This window comes from Vombatus ursinus, unplaced genomic scaffold, assembly GCF_900497805.2.
Source record: "Vombatus ursinus unplaced genomic scaffold, bare-nosed wombat genome assembly UNPS02014821.1, whole genome shotgun sequence".
NCBI lineage: Eukaryota > Metazoa > Chordata > Mammalia > Diprotodontia > Vombatidae > Vombatus > Vombatus ursinus.
Window position 1 is genome coordinate 44,672,567 of NW_020954599.1, and position 16,479 is coordinate 44,689,045.

Here is a 16,479-nt window from a genome sequence, read left to right on the forward strand (position 1 = left end):
CTTGTGGTCTGAACATCAGTGGCTACATTTAGGAGATTCTTGTAACAAAATGGTAGATAGTTTATGGAAATACACCATTTTTTCTTCCAAATTCTGCCTTGAGTAGAGCCATAGGTTTTGTGGACCTTGCCACCTGGTGGATTACTGGAAAAACTACAGGGTCTTTAGAAAGATGTTCACGAGGAGACAAAGCAGGACTTCCTGATTTTTAACTCATTTACTCTCTCCCTGGTGCTCTTTTAGAGAAGGTTTGGAGGAAATTAAACAAAATCTTTGAGTCTCCTTTAGGTGGTATTCATTATGGCTTGCTATAATGATCACCACTAGGTTTACTTATGGCAAACTAAATGCAAGGGAAAGAAAGAAGAATCATGGTTTTCTGACATTGTAAGGGATTTGACTAAAATAATGACAGTACTAGGTAACTTGCTACATTTTAATTGGAGAATCATAAAATATTAGAGCTGTAAGTGACTGATGTCAACTAGTTTTAATTTGGGGGGGTCAAATTAGCTTAAAATAATTGCTACAAAAAAAGGTTAAAATAACTTGGCATCTTAAAAAAAAATAAAGCTCCTTCAACAAAACAAAACAACCCAACCACTACAGAACTTTTAAAATTGACAAGGAAGAATAATTCAAAAGACTAATTCAAAGACTGAAAGAGGGGTGTCTATATCTGAAAAATCCTCCTTTCAGTGATTTGCTTCCAAGGAATTTGTGGCATCATCATGTTATATGCTGGCCATAGATTGACAGTATGGTAGAATGACTAAATTAAAGACATATTAATTTCTTAATTGAAATGCAAAGCCCTATGTATGACCCAAGTGATTAGGGCTAGGTCACCTCAGAGTTTATCTCTACCTAGTTTACTGTGGAGGAAGAGTTGGAAATTATTTAATTATTTGAGTGGGATAGACAGTCAATTACATAACTCAACACCTCCCCCTCCCCCCAGTAGATTGCATTCTGGCCTGGATCATACAGTTTTGACTCTCTGGAGAGTCTAAATTAACCAGGTAATTGTTAGCTTTCCTTTTTTGGCTTTGTTCGGCTGTTACTAGTCCCCCACATCTGCTGCCCAAATTATGAAGCCCATTCTGTCCTCCTTGACAAATAATAGATGCTTTTTTTTTTCTTACTCCTTTTCTAGAAACTCTTTTCTACTTCAGTAAGATTGAGGAAGAGAACCTCGTTTGAACTTCTTGCTATTTCTGTGAAGATTAGTGACTATCATTTGAAGAAAAAAAAAGCAGAAGCAGGGTCACACCCTTTAAATAGTAACTTTCCTCTAGTGTCTTGCTTCACTCTTTAGTCATTCTGTTGTCAAAGAGATTTGAAAAACGGAACATATGATTTTATTTCAGCACTTTAAAAATTAGAGATAGAAAAAAAATCTCTTGGGTGATTAGATCTATTTCTCTGTCAGGGCAGAATGGTTTTATAGCCTAAAGTCAGTAAATAAAATTATATGTATCATAATAAAGTTGGGAAGACAGAATTACCACTATTACATTTTCATTTCTCAAATCAAATTGTTCACAAAATTTTAAAATAGATTCTTAACATGTAGTGTTGAAATAGAGGTATTCTGGTTGTGATTGTTTTTATTATGACCAGTTTCCTTATTGTACATCTTTATCACCAAAGACTCGATGATGCTTTATAAGAACAAAGTTCCCTATCCTCTGGAACTCAAAACTTTGTATAAATGTGATATAGCTATGCCTTCAGGTAAAATAACATTCAGAAAGTAAAAGGCTTAATTAAACAAATACTAAAAAACCCTGTACCTTCTGGAGGAGCAAATGTTTGAAAAAATTATTTGTGTACAATTCTACAAAATGCCATCCAATAGTGAAAGATTTTAAATGAATTTAAGTAGTGGGTGTTTTAACTTCAGAGAATCTGATAGCAAAAGATACAGTTTAGCTTGTTTCTTAATGGGATTCCTGCAACCTATGTTTATTTTGCTAACATTTGTATATATGTGTTCTATTCTTCAATATATGTGAAGTATTTGATTGTACATAAATCAATATGTATGTATATACGTACATACATATATACACACTAGGAAAATGGCACAACAGAAGCTAAAATAATGGTTATGTGATTTGTGAGAAGATATGAAATACTTTGTATTTGTCAAGCCTATATGTGAGCCAAGGTCTATGGAGTATTTATCTTTGCTTGCTTACTAGAACAGCAATATATCTCATTTTCATAAAGGTCCCCTGGGGCAATAGTCATGCAATGTTACTTCAGCCTTCATGCAGGCAATATAATACAGAACACTCCATCTCGAATAAATAGGCAACACTGGATAGTCACAATTTTCATTCCTGTTAGTTTGACAAGGTTTCTTCAGGTAAGAGATCAAAACATTCTTTTATTATTACTTCTTAGATTAGATTTCACTTTAATGGAATAAAGAGATTATTTCAGCTGTATGGGTGGGGAGTGGGAAGATTCTTTTCTTCTTCAGGCATCTAGCATCTTCAAGACCTAGCTATTCCATTTAGAACAAAATTTATTTTCAAGCTACATGTTAATATTTATATATTATAAATCTAACTAGAAGATATAAGATAAACTCTCTGCCCACGATTTCTGCTTGATTTCAATGTTATATTGATCTAAAACTCTCCATTCCGTTTTACTCACATGATAGTCAGGAAACACAGAATTATAATGATGTGTGATGAGAAAATCTGTTTGTTGGGTGGAGAGAGGTGGGAGGCAGAGGAGGAGGGGAAAAGAGAAGTGAAAGCCTTCACCCAAAAAATTGCATGTAATGCTAGGAGAGATTTTTATTTTTTTGGTCTACAAAAATGAAAGAAAAAATCCATAATGTCCTATATCTCTGGAGTTTGCAAAAGACCTTTAGAATCATGTTTACTTTCCAGGCTTCATATTTATATCCAAGCTTTTAAAATGGAAATCAGATTTAAAATTCTGTAAGAGGATAAAAGTAAAGGCTGTTACAAAGATATGCTTATGCAAAGCATGAAACCTTTATTCTGCTACAAAGTAATGCAGCCATAATTGGGATGCATATTCTACAGAATAAAAAAAATTACAAATAGTTATGAATATGTAGATAAAGTAAATATTTAGTGAAGAATAATATACATCATTTTCTATTCTCAGCATAAAAGATTTTTCACAAAAATATTTATCTATTTATTGCTTTTCAAACTCTAAATGGGAATTGGAAAGAAAAAAATACTTAGCCTGGCATAATTTGCTACTATTTACTGGTTTAAAAAAGGGTAACTGAATTTTAAGGTATAACATTTTTACACAAATTACAATAATCCCAGGATGTAAAAGGGACAGAATTTTTCTTGCTAAGTATTATTTATTTTCTAAGAGCTAAGAGATTTTGTTTGCTGTTATGTGGCCTGTTAATTGTCATGATAACCATGTTCTTTCTTCAAAGTAAGGATTTTTATGTTCAAAGGTTAAAAAAAAAAGAATCGGAAGGGGGACGTGTGCAAATGACTAAGAAAGCCTGTGTTTTTCACGTTGGAAAATGCAACTGCTCCAAGGAAAATGAAGAGTGGATTTCATGTGTAGTCATCTGAAATGATAGGTCTTGCCTTTTTAAAAGAATGCGGCATTTCAGCTTTCTTATTTCACTGTGTTCTGACACATGACTAACATCTACCTAATCTCTTTAGGCATTTAAAAAAAACTTGTAGTGTTGGAAATTTCTAAACAGAATAAAAACGATGAATTGTAACACATTCAGGACAAACTGTATGAGCAGGAGAGCTCTACCAATACTTTAGAAAGTACTTTGCTTAGCAGAGAAGCTGGACTAGTTACCTTTCCTAAAAGCCGGAATCCTCTGCAACTTCCATAAAAGCGGGAATTAAGCAAACAGAACCGCTCTGTTTGTGAAATTAAGCCTTGAACTAAGGACTCAAGCTCCTCTCACCTTCCTCTCCACTTTTTTGGTGGCGAGGAGGGGAATCTTTCCCTCTCGAAACAAGAAGAAACTTTGAGAACATTGGAAACTATACTAAATCTATTCAGGATCTAAATCCCTGCCTCTCCTTCCCGGGGAGCTCTTAACTAGCCTATGCCTGGAAATCACTCGGTTATCGCCCCTTCCTATTTTACACAACTTCATACACCTCTTCCAGAAGGACTTTAGATTTACCTGGAAAAGAAAGGCACGTTGTTGTCTTTCGCTGCCCTTGAATTGTAAACAAGGAGCGTGAGTGGGTGAAGTATTTAAAATGACAAATAGTGAAAAGCATAGTGAATTATTTAGGAGGAATTATTCCAGTGTTTGTTGAACTAAATAGATTTCAGATGAAAGACATTGCCTACGGGGTCTGAAAGTGTTCTGAGGAGAAAAGAGGAAACTCTTCCAATGAAATTTTATTCGTGGAATCATTGGACCACAGATTTAGAGCAGGAGTTGTCGGGGCAGGGGGAGGTGGGGGAGGTGAAGAGTCAGATCCCCACATTTAACAAATGAGGAAACTGAGACCCAGTCAACTCAGAGACTCTTTTTCATATTTTCTTTTGCCATCTGTTTTCGTAGTCTTATCTCTGTTTGCAGATGGTCTGAATGAACCACACAAGTTAGAATGGGGTTCTAGGTTTTGGTGGTGAAGTTCTAGATGGTACCCTAGAGTAATAGCTAGAGGACTGGACTGGACCAGAAGGCAAGAGAAGCTGGTTCTAACTCTGGATGGACCACATAGCTTTGTATAACATTGGCCTTAACCTATCAGGGCCTCAGCTTCCTCAATAGTGAAATGAAGGAGGTGGACTAAAGGATCTTTTTGAGGTAACTACTGTATCTGTAATATAGTACTCACTGTCCAACTTGGAGAAGTCCCAAGGTTCTGGGGATTTAGATTTATTCCTTAAGAATCAGTCTCAGACCTTATTCTAGGTGGGAATGGTGTGAACAGGCCATGGTCATGGTGGTGGAGGGTAGTGAGGGATTTTTAAAAAGGCAGAAGAAAGAAAAGTTTTTCATCTTTTATAAGGGAGGGATGAGCAAGGCAGAGATATATTTTCATATAGAGGGTGTCTCCAAAAGCTTAAAACTGCAGTATGACTTTTGGGACACTGTAGATGGAAAAAAGGTGATTTTTAAAAGGATTACAAATTTTAAAAATGTAATTAAAAAACGACACGTTTTATAAGTTAAGTATAATGCTATTCTTGTGCTTGGCGTTTAGGCCAAACCTGGCTTGAATTGATGTTGTCCTTGAATGAATGAATGAATGAATGAATGAATGAATGAATGAATGCAGGTGTGGGTGGAGGAGGCATTTAAGCCCTACTAGGTGTAAAGTCATGTTCTGTGGTAACAAACAAATGTTAGGTCGTCCCTGCTCTCCAGGAGCTCACATTCTAATAGGGGAGGCAACCTTACATAAACATTGGTGTTTTGAAGGAAAAGCCTCCTAAAAGGGCCGAAGCTTTCCTTCCTTACACAGGAAGTGTCTTTGTCTCTCTTTTTCTCTCTATCTCTTTGTACCTGTCTCTCTCGACTGCTTGAGGCAGGTGGGGGAGAGAGGGAGGCAGGGGGAGGCTGCCTTCCTGGCCTCTCCCAGGGGCAGGTCCGTAGAAGGACTGAAAGTCCCAGTCCAAGAAAGTCTCCCTACTCACACCTTCTCCTCCAGTCCCAGCCTCTCTGTCACTCTGGCCCTGCAGCCTATTAAGTCTCCAATAAATAACAGAAATTACCATTTAATTTGACTTACAGCCTCCTGCTGGGGGGTCTGGAGAGATAATGTAGGGAGATTTGAGGGTATGAAACTCTTTTTCGGAGTTTTTCAGTACCTGGGGCGGATACCATACTGTGCTGGCATTGCAGGTAGGGTGAGGACAACGATGGAATATTGGGAATGATGTCTGGAGAGAACTGGTAAAAAAGAGAAGTGAGAATCCATTCTCTTAATTTTCATTCCTCTGCCCAACCCAGGAGCATAAATCACTGACAGTTCTGTGGCCATCAAGTCTTTAAAATTGTTTTCCTTTTGGTCCCAATATCTGACTTCTTCCTTCTGGGGAGCTCCAGGTGTGGCAATTCCTGCCATTGTAGAAGGGCAACGATTCTGTTAACTGGTGGTTTTAGAGAATAGTCTGGAGGGCACTGACATAGCCAAGTTTGTGTTAGAGTCTGAATCTGGAATCTGGTAGACCTAAGTTGGAGTTCTGCTCCAGATGCTTGCTAGTGGTATGACTGTGGGCAAGTCACTTACTCAATTACCTCTTCCAGATGTGATCTGTGATCCTACGAACTTTTTCTTCCAGCCTCTGAGCCCAGTGATCTATTCTCGTGAATCATTGTCAGCTCAGACAACCCCTGATCCTCTTCTCAAAATTGGTAGGATTCTGGGCTCTACACTGGGACAGAAGGAGTTAACAGTTCAACATCACCCGGAACCAAGTGCCTGGCCCTGGACTGTTTACCAAACTGCCTCTCTAAAACACTTTGGTCCAGCCCAGGACCTTCAAATAGGCCCTGGACATGGTCTGGGATCGGCAAAGGCAACTCAACAAACTCTTAGAAAGCACCAGCTATGTGTGTGTTTGATACTAGTGGGTTAATTATGTTTATAGAATCGTAAAACATTAGAGTTGGGAGAGACCTAAGTTATGACCTAGCCAGGTGTAGTGCTGAGCTTAGAGTCAGGAAGACCAGGATTCAAATCCATCTCCAACAATTTACTAGCATTATGACCATGGGCACCTCACCAGAGTTTCCTCTCATGTAAAATGAGGCTATTACCTCTAGTAATGACCACCCAGATTTGATTATCAAATGAGATCATCTGAGTAAAGTACTTAAAAGGAGCAATTGTTATTAAATACCTGTTGTTGATAGTTGAAATGATAAAACAAAACAAAACAGAAGCTTGAGGAGGAAGAAAGGACTTATCTAAGGTCAAAAGACAACAGGTTAGTGGCAGAACCAGGCCAAGAATGTAGAGCTCGCTGCTCCTCTGCTCTGCACTCTTTGCAATATACCAAGCTCTCAGTCTGTAATGGCCTGGAAATCTATGGCCTTCAAGGAAGGGAAGATTTCTTCTGGGTTGCTATCTCAGAGTGTTTAATGTCAATAAAGATCTTTGAATGTTTTTTGCTCCTTTCCCTTTCCGCCACTCCACCCCCACCTCTTTGAGAAAAGTTAGCACTGATTGCCTGTTAAGCCGGTTGCTCACATTCTTGGTGTTTTGTTTGAAGTCTCCCTACCTCGTGAATTTAGATAAGAGAAATCTCAGGCAATCAGATCCAGATATCAGGGTGCCAGACACCAGATAACCTTTCAGCTGCCTCAGTCTTGGCTCTGTGCTGGCCCTTGGCCCCAGAGGAAACGAAATCTCCCGCAGAGCCGAAGGAGAAGGATGATGAGGATAGAGATGGGGGTGGGGTGGAAGGGAGGGGAATTTTAGTTTAAAAATGATCAGTCCATCAACTCTCACCTTTTCATACTGTGTCCATCCCCCCCCACCCCATATCCCACCGTAGTGAAAAGACTGGTTTGTATCCAGCATACACTCCCACAGGCTCGAAAGACACCATTTTATCCTGATTATTTCATGCTATTCATATTTTAAGATGCTGATCTGCCATCTTTTTTTTTTAATCTGTTGGCAGTCGACATAGAAGCCACAGTATTATCATGCCAGATTTCCACTCAGTTGCTTCTCCTTTATTAGCAAGTTTAGAAAGCTGATAAATTCCAATATTAAAACCATTTGTTTTCAAGGGGGGGAGGGTTGGAATGAAGATATTATGCATGCATTTGCCAAGGTTCTCTCTGCGTCCCTTAAAGTTCCCTTTGGTTATGGGACCAAAGGGAAAATGAAAGAAGAGAGAGGGAGAGGGGAAATAGAGAGGAAAGAAGAAAAGGGAGGTGAGAGGCAGAACAAGAGCTAGCAACTCAACTGTCAACTGTTTTTCCAAACATTAGATTAATGTTCCCCAGGACTTGGTCATAATGTGACCTTGTTGTTTTCAAATGTATTTTCTAACATCTAATCGTTTGTTTGTTATGTCTCTTGGTAAAAAAGAAGGAAAACAAACTGGGTAAGGGGAAGAAAAAAGGGGGACTCGCATCCCTTTACTCCAATGCCGCCTCCTTAGATTTCAGGAAAATTCAAAGCAGTTTAAAAAAAATCCCATTCTCAGCATAAAAAGGAACTACATATGAACGTAGGAGTATTGATACACACACACACATATGTCGTCAGGGGAAAAGCATCAACTGCAAATCTTTTCCTGAATAATTCAAAGAAAGGGATTTTTAAAAAGTGTTGTTAAATATTATTTAATAGAGAAAGTTTTGCTGACTTAAAAATACATATATAAATACGCACAAACATATTTAAAATCGAATTTGCTAGGAAGAAAACATCCTAAGATCTCACATTCAATCGATTTTCCCAAGACAAAGGAGGTTCATTCCTAACCAAAACCCCAATCAGAACTAATTAGAAACTACCTATCTTGTGCTTATTATTGACAATCCCGCAAACCTTGAAGCACCATTACTAACTAGTTTTAGAATTAAAAAAACAATAAGCAAGCTCAAGAGCTCGGCCCTGTCCTAAGAAACACAAAAATTTAAACACTAAAACCATCCATACAGTTAATTTGCAAACAAAAAGGCCCCTTTCCAATTTAAATCAAACCAAACTAATGAGTTTACAATTCAAAAAGATAGAAAAGCATTTATCAGATTAGGAAAGTAGGATAACTGACAGATTTGGATAATATATGATAACATTAATGAATATCATTCCAAACTGCTAATGGAGTTCTTCCCCGCCCCTCTCCTCCCCTTCTCCCCTAGTTTGTGAAAAAAATCAAGTCACTGAACTGTTACGATTGATCATCTTCCAGGGAAGTGTATGCTATACCGTTACTAATTGGACATCCCTCTGCTGAAGGAAATTTTACAGAAATACGTATCGCGTCTGATAAAAAGCAGACCTCGTGGCTCAAAAAAAAAATTTTAAATTTTTCTCCCTTTTTCCTTTTTCTTCTCTTCATGAATAAACGTCTCTCGACCTTTTTTTTCCCTTGTCTTTTCAGAAGTATGTAAAAGAAGAAAACCAACTTGACGGCTATTACTATTATTAATAATAGCTATCATTATTGTTATTAATAAAGCTTAATCCTTTGGGAGCAATACCTCCATCTAATTTATTTCTTTTAAGAGGGGATCCCAGGTGTAGTCAGAACGTAATTTTTACCTACTACGGGAGGCTCAGAGCTTTAAACATTTTCTTTGACTAATAAAAATATTATTGGGCTGCTTTCATGGTTAGTTACTAAGTATTTCACCCGACAAACCAAAGTCTAAATCATTCCTCTCAATTTACTAGCACCGCATTTACTCAAGTGCTTTTATTGCTGCGATCTCAGCCTCTCTAATGATCGTACTAAACCTACCCACCTCTCCCCTCTCCTCCCCACCTTACCTAACCTCATCCCACCCATCCCACTTCTTTATATTTGTCTTTCTCCTCTTTCTTCTCTCTCTCCCTCTTTCTGAGCACTACTTCTCACTCCCCAAATCTTTACTCGCTCTCATTCTAGTTCCAGGCGTTCTAAATTACTGGCCACGAAGTTTTGTCAACAAATACAGCCTTACATTATTGCCAAACTAGTGTGTGTATTTGTGTATGTTCCCGCCTGCGCGTGTGTTTTGTTCCTCCCTCTCCCTTTTGTTTCCTGCTCATTTGCAAATTAAAACTTTACCACTGGGGAACCATGGGGGCAAGAAGGCATTTTCCATGTTCAGGACTTCCCAGTCTTTTTGCTTTAATGCCCTTCCGTGATTTTATGATTGGTTGCTCTGGTTGGAATGTTTATAGATAATAAACAGCTAATCCATTTCTTGGCTAATGAATTGCCTTACTCGGGCACCAATTTAACACCATTTACTGGCCTCGGGAAACGGCACGGCTAACAACCAGGAGGGCCCATACCACCCAAGATCGCAGCTGCTTAAAATCAAAACAGAGTAAGGGAAGATGAGGGTTTCTTTCCACTTTCTTTTGCCTTCTCCTCCTCTTTTTCCTCCTCCTCCTCCTGCTTCTCGTCTTGAGGTGTTCAAACGGTGGAGTTTGTTAGACTGAAAAATAAAGGTTCTGGGCTGGGTTACCTTTCTTTATCTGTTAGGGGACCTTCAAGGAGGGACACACCCACACCCACCCCGCTCGCCCCCCCCTTCGGCAAAGCGGGGAGGCAGGTAGGTGAAAGCCCTCAATTGGTGCCTGAGGCTCTTCATAACCTTCAAGGGGTCTTCTCAGCCTCCTTCTGTTTCTGTAACGCCCTCCTGGGGAGCTGTCTGGACTCCTTCGGTTCCTCCCATTTGTGTACGCCAAGCTAGGAATCAAAACACGAAGCTGAGGGATGGGGATGAGTGTGGCCCACCCCTGCCTTCTAGTCTCCCTCCCCTCCTATCCCTCCTTTGATAGTTACACTAGCTAGGCTTATGGGTGGAAAGGAAGGATTAGAGAGGTGGGAGGCACACAGTCGGTTTGACACCCTGGAAACTTTTCAACAAAACAAAACAAACAAAAACAAACAAACAAACAAAAAATACCCCTCTAAGTCTTGTAGATCCCCTAGACTTTAGGCAGGCTTTAGCAGAAACTTGGAAGATGTACAATATAGACCAATAGCATTCCAGGAGCAGAAGGGACCCCCACAGTCTGGTAGGGATACTTTCACAAAATAATCCCATCTGCCTCACCCAGGCCGTAGCTGTTTGCTCAGAGTAGTGACATCATTGGGGGAGGGGGCTATAGGGGAGGGAGAGACAAACCTGGATGCTTTTTTTTTTTTTTAAATTATAGAGTCAGGGTAGTCCCAGACCTAAAAGCCTTAGATTCATTACCAAAAAAAAAAAAAAGTCGTCTTCCATTTTTCATTAGATGATTAAGGGGGGAAGGGGCAGAGCATTATTTTTAATGGTCAGATAAAGGAAAATTTTAAAATGTGGTAGGAGATGTGAGAGAGGATGGGAATCTAAAACTAAAAGTAAATGAAATCAAATTTCTGGGAAAAAAATATTCCTCTATCAAAGTAGTCCCAACGTGTCATATAGTTGTTTCTTTTGTGAAAATACAATTTTAAATGGTGAAGTGGGATGGAGAATCAAATGGGACAGTATAGAAGGTGTCTTTTCTTTCAGATCTCCTAAGGAGGGAAAGTTATGGGGAAATTCTGGTGACTAATCAATTTGGTTCGATTTTGTTTTACTACCAGTGAAAATTTTTGTATACTCTTCCACTTCCTGGTCTGTCTTTTCTAGGGCTTCCTGCTCCCTCATCCCCATTTGCAGAATTTTGCTTTCTTTTCTCATTAAATAATAAGAAATTCTTTGGTTTGTTTAGTCGAAAGGGTTGAGGTCCCCATAGATCTCTCTCTTAGAATTGTGTTGAGCAACCCTCAGGCAGAGATCAGATTTTGTGACTAAAGATCATCTAGTCCAACTCCCTCTTTTATTGAGGAGGAAGCTGGGGCCCAGAGAGGGTGTGACTCTTCAAGGTTAGACAGGTGTAAGGGACAAAGTCTTTACTGAAGTGCAGGTCTTTTGACTCCAGATCCAGTTTCTACTATATCACATCAACTTCTCTTTCCAATAGCTCAACCAACCATGTATTTCTAGGAAAGCTTATTTAAGGTTAGGCACTGCAGGAGACTTGGAAGTAGAAGACCCTGCACCAGACCAGCAGTTTGGCAAACTACAGTCTGGTTAAAATGATTTTAAGCGAGTCCTCTCCCTCTCCCTTCCTTCCACCCTGTTCTAGCCTGTTTACTGTATGCCCATTTACTTCCAGTACTGGTGATGTCAGTTACTCCTCCACTCAATTATACACCCCTTCTACATTTTAGCCCACTGTCTTCATAGCTTGTTATAGGAAAAAAGCAAAACAAAACACATGGTGAGTAAAATCGATGATTATCTGTTTAGAGCTTAGCTAGGCTAGTCCTCAGACTGCAACACTAAGCCTTTTCTACTTAGGAAGACCAGTCAGAGAATAATCTTCAAGAATTCAAGATCTTCTCCCCACCATAAGGAAACAACAGTAGAGTTTAGTGAAGACTTAGTACTAACACCAAAGGAAAATCTGCTTGGCAGTTTTGTGTCCCCGAATGACTAAAGGACAGGGGTCAATTGGACACTGGACTGCTTTTGAGAGGAGCGTCTGGTGGGTCTGAAAAATGACTGCAATCATGGGATGATGTGTTGAGAGCTGGTAGAGGACTGAAAGGTCATCTAGTTTAACCCTTCATTTTACAGCCCAGAAACATGACCAAATTCACAAAGGCAGTTTGCAGAGCTGGGCTTCTTTCCAAATGTTTCCCCCACCCCACCCCAGCCAGGACTTTAAAAAAAATTACTTATATTTTTGGAGATTTTTTTATATGACCTAAATTTACCCCCAAACCCCTTCCTTTTCTACTTCCCCAAAAACGATATAACAAAAAATATGTTTAAAGGAAAACAAAACAAAACAAAAAAACAAGAAAACTGATCAATACTTCCAAAAAGTATGACAATATGTTCAGTGTGCCAATCCATGAAGGAATGGGGTGGTGTCTTCTTATATTTCTTCCTTGGAGCCCTACTTGTTCTTTGAAATTTTGAAACACAAAACACTTTTATTAGTTTTGTGTTTAACATCGTCATAGTCACTTATATAGTTTTCTGGGCTCTGCTGACCTCATTCAGCATCATTTTATTTAAATCTGTCTTTGCTTCTCCATGTTCATCACATTTGTCATGTCCTACAGCACAGTAACTATTACATCCAAGCAGCATTTATTTAACCATCCCCCAATCAATGAGTATCCACTTTGTTTCTAATTCTTTGCTATCAGAAAAAAAAGTGCTGATATAAATATTTTAGTGACTATGGGGACTTTCTTATTAATGGCCTCTTTGGTATAGAAGTCTCCTAGTGGAATCTCTGGATCAAAGGGTGTAGATATTTTATTCACCCCATTTACATAATTCCAAATTCCAGCCAGGGGTTCTTAACCTTTTATCTGTAATGGACCCCTTTGGCAGCATGGTGAAATCAATGGAACTCTTCTCAGAATGTTTTAAAATGCACAAAACATAGGATACAAAATAAACCAATAATATTGAAATAGTTTTAAAGTATTGAAAAAAAAATGATGCATAGACACTAAGTTAAGAACCCCTGCTATAGACCTGCTCCCTGTTTCCCAAAAAGGGAAATCAGGTATCTCACCAGAAGGAGAAATCCCAGCACTCTGCACAGTTAAGCTAAAGTAAGTTCTTTGTTCATGGAAACAGTAACTCGAGACATTCTTTCTGCCTTCTATCTGGTTCTACCCCCTTAGTCACTCAGAGACGTTCTCACAATGGCAGAAAGATTGTGCCCATTCAGTCTGAGTGAGTTGAAATTGTCTTTCCAATGAGCATGATTGGGCACTACTGCCCTCAAGAAGAGGTTCTTTATCTTCGGGCTCAAAATTTGAGCCCCACGGAAGGGAAGCTTTAGCAACACCACTAGCAAACCCTTTCTTGTTTATGAATTTAATCCTTCTCCCCCCTCCCCCTTTCCGGGAAGCACTTCCCAAGAGATCTCAAGGGCGTCTCGATATATTAGTTTTAGAGGCCTCACTCTTCTGTTCCCAAATGGGAAAACAGTTTCCGTGAACACTGCTAGGACCCTGTAGCAGTCTGGTTTCTAGTGTGCACTGCCTAGCTAGCTAGCCGCTAGCTCCTGTCTGTTCCTCACCCAATCTAAATTCAGGGATTAGGGGGCGGGGAGTAACGGGGCCACTGGACAGAGAATTTTAAAGTCCCTTTGACACTGGACTAGAAACTAAGCTAATGACTCAGTAAAACTGAGTCAGAAGGACCTATGTCCAAATTTCCTCCCTACGGCCTCAGGGTTTTCATTTGTACTTTAGAGAACCCTTTTGTATCTATCGCACAAACATCTCAAGCTGTTTGCTTCGTGTTCTGCAGAAGCTCTTAACTCTCCCCTGATTCGAAACTAAGATCAGAAATGAAAATGAGTAACAACCTTCTACTCCTCCTGTCCCATTTACCCTCGGCCTACAGTACTCAGTATGTATACCGATGATAAGAACGGAGAAGTGAGTACATTCTAAGTACATAATTGAAAGGAAGAAGAAAGTGATTTGAGTAAATACGCTCCAGAAACAGAGACAGAACACTCAAACAACCTTGGGCAATTAGTGGTCCCTTATATGTGTTGTCACAACAAAGCCATCCAGTCTTCACCCCCAAATCTTTTCGGCTTTTTCTGTAGCCACTGGACTTCTGCATTTACTGAAAAAAATTAACGGAGAAGTACCGCAGGCAGCCTAGATCAGTCAAAGGATATCCAGTTAAGTGAGCGGATAGCTGGGGAAGCATCTAACTTCCCACCCTTGGAGACGTTTACATTCAGAAGTAAGAACCACGGGCCGAACTTAGGGGCACAGTTTACGTTAGGAGAGCAGTTTACATTAGCACAGGCTGCAGCGAAGGCATGCAAGTATCTAACGCAGGTGGTGAGCAAGTAAATGAGGGTGACCCTGAAGAGCGGACCCACGCTTGCTCTGCCTCCTGGAGTATAGGACTGGGAACGTGAAATACGGACTAAAAGCTGGGGTGTGTTAACGCGAAAAACGTGGTCGGGTGGAAAGAACTTGGAATTTGGTAGTTTTTTCCTCTGTTTAATTTGAATTCTTTTTATTCTGGAAGAACTTCCCAAGTGAGGAAAGAGGCTATCAGAAGATTCTGATCTCCCCACCTCAGGAGACACTTTGCTACCATCCTCCTGCACAGAACTGGAAGAATAAAGGACAACGACCAGAGTATATGGATTCTTGAATCTGGGTAGGAGTGGGAAGCAGGGAAGGTTATGCAAAATGCCTTGTTCATTCGAGGCATTTAACAAATGTGTCTTAAGTTGAATTAAATGAAAGCTCCCACTTAGTGAAGATGTGCTTGGTGGAACATGATTAGGAATTAGGAATTCAACTAAAATATCAGTCACCATAGCTGAGAAATGATGGCCTTTGTTAGGGAGTTCTAATTTAGAGCTGCCATGGGCAGGTTGTTTGAAAAATTGAGACTGATCAGGAGAAATTTAGACTGGATCAATCTATAGGCAAAATCGTCAAAATTTATCTTTGTACATACCGTTAACCTTTAGTCAGTACTCCCATCCCCATCTATTGACTTCTTATAATGCCTTTTTACGTTCTTAGTGTTTTTATTTTATTTGTAGCTTGTAAGCCTAGCCACTCTGGATTCCCACCTTGGCTTCATTTCATTCCCCTATTCTGGGTCAGTGCTCTATATTCTGACTTTTTCTTTCACTCAAGAAGCTTCAATGGCTCCCCTTTGCCTCCAGTTTAAAATACAAACTCTTCTGTTCTGCATTTAAAGCCCTTCAACATTTAGCTCTTTCAGGCATATTTCTAATGTTTCTGGCCAGACTGTCTTACTTGCTGTATTGCTTCACAATATTCCATTTCTTACCTTTTGCCCAGGAGTGCGTCCTCACTTCTATCTGGTGCTTTCCGTAGCTCCCTTCAAGACTCAGTACAAGTGTGACTTCTTAACACCAGTTCTTTCCCATTTTCCCAGCTGCTAATGTTCTTCCCCTTCTAAATATCTTGCAGTTACTTTCTAAGGGTTTTTGGTTGTATCTATAGTCTTTACTTATCTGTGTATATCTTGTATTCACCAGTAGAATTGAATCTCCTTGAAGAGAGGAACTGTTTCATTTTTTTCCTTTGTATCCCCAATTCCTTACACATAACAGGCACTCAAATGCTTGTTGAATTGAATTAAATTGAATTTCTTTCCTCATCAAAATTAATCTACTCCTAAGGCTCTACTAGGTGGCTAGAACTAATATCTTTGCTTAGTTCATACTTAAATGATAATGAGTGATAATGGCTAAGTGTGATACAATCCCTTACTTATATTTAACAGGAACACTAAAAACCAGGGGCATAATTAAGTGGGTAACTCATTAACAATGGATGAGGTGTTTTTTTGGGGGGGGAGGGGAGTAGAGGTTGGCAGAAAGAGGCCAAAAATGTGTCCTTCTATATCCCTTAGCCTGCTTTACCTACAGGTAAGCCTGTTTTGAGACCACCACAGGTAGAGAATAAAGTGTTCTGTTCCTGGTCAGTATGGAAGACAATGCCTACCACAAAGGTCTTTTTACATGGATACTCATAGGCAACAGAAATAATACCCAGGAACATTAGAGGTAAATAAGCTTAAATGTTAATATTGAATATAAAGTTTTAACATACATGCATTTATGTGGTAAGTATATGCATACAGTACCCATGTACATATATATATACAGATGTGTACAGTATATATGTGCATATATACATGAATCTATCTATAGATTCATGCAGAATATTTATAAACAATACCTACTGGAAAAATAGTTCCCCTATGGC

At 39.3% G+C, this 16,479-nt stretch overlaps 1 long non-coding RNA gene across 2 annotated transcripts in view; it reads left to right on the plus strand.

The window, feature by feature from the left end:
• Nucleotides 1–2,292: 2,292 nt before the first annotated feature.
• Nucleotides 2,293–16,479, plus strand: part of LOC114024573 — a 47,585-nt gene continuing 33,398 nt past the window's right edge. For both annotated transcript variants that reach the window (XR_003566916.1, XR_003566917.1), the window contains exon 1: nucleotides 2,293–2,374. This is a non-coding gene — a long non-coding RNA (uncharacterized LOC114024573). The remainder of the gene's footprint in view (nucleotides 2,375–16,479) is intronic.